Genomic DNA, 816 nt, shown 5'->3' on the forward strand with positions numbered 1-816 from the left:
AAAAAAAAAAAAAGAATATCTTATTAGAATACTACTTCTCAAAGTAGGTGTCAATTAACCTGGATTTCTGGAGGGTCTGTTGTGACTTCACTCTGTTCATTTGCAATTGCACGGACTTGGGGCTTTATCTAATATGGTTGTCTGAGAGTTTGTTAATTTTTCAAAGAAATGCCTCTTTGAATCATTACCTCTTTGCACTCTTTTCTTCGTCTCCATTGCATTAATTTCTGCTCTGCTCTTTATAATCCCCTCCCTCATAGGAGCCTTGTTGGCCTGCTCTTCTTTTCCTAAAAGTTTCATTTTCTACATTAAACCATCTACCTGAGCTTGCTCTGGTTTTCTGATATGGGCATTCACTGCTATGAATTTCCCTCCTCGGACTGCCTTCGGTGTGTCAGCGTGTGCACCAGTAAGTGGTATCGTCATTGCAATGTATTTGTATAAACTTTCTAATTTCTTCCATTTTCTGTCACTCATTGGTTGTTCAGGTGGGTTTTATTTAATTTGCATGTATTTATGCAGTTCTTGTGGTTTCTTTTGCCATGGATTTCCAATTTATTTGCCCCATGGTCTGATAGTATGCATGGAATAATTTCAATTCCTTGTCATTTATAAGCATGTTTCATCAGCTTATATGTGGTGTACATGGAATAATGTCCTGTGTGCAGCTGAGAACAATGTGCATTCTGATGTTGTTGGGTGGAGTACTCAGTAGACATCTTCTACACTTGTTACGGGTGGGCTTGGGTTCTGAGGTTGCATTTTGTTCCTTCTCGTCATTTTGTGTAGCACTGTCCTCTGCCCTTTGTTGTAGAT

Source organism: Octodon degus, unplaced genomic scaffold, assembly GCF_000260255.1.
Source record: "Octodon degus isolate 3935 unplaced genomic scaffold, OctDeg1.0 scaffold00418, whole genome shotgun sequence".
Classification (NCBI taxonomy): Eukaryota; Metazoa; Chordata; class Mammalia; order Rodentia; family Octodontidae; genus Octodon; species Octodon degus.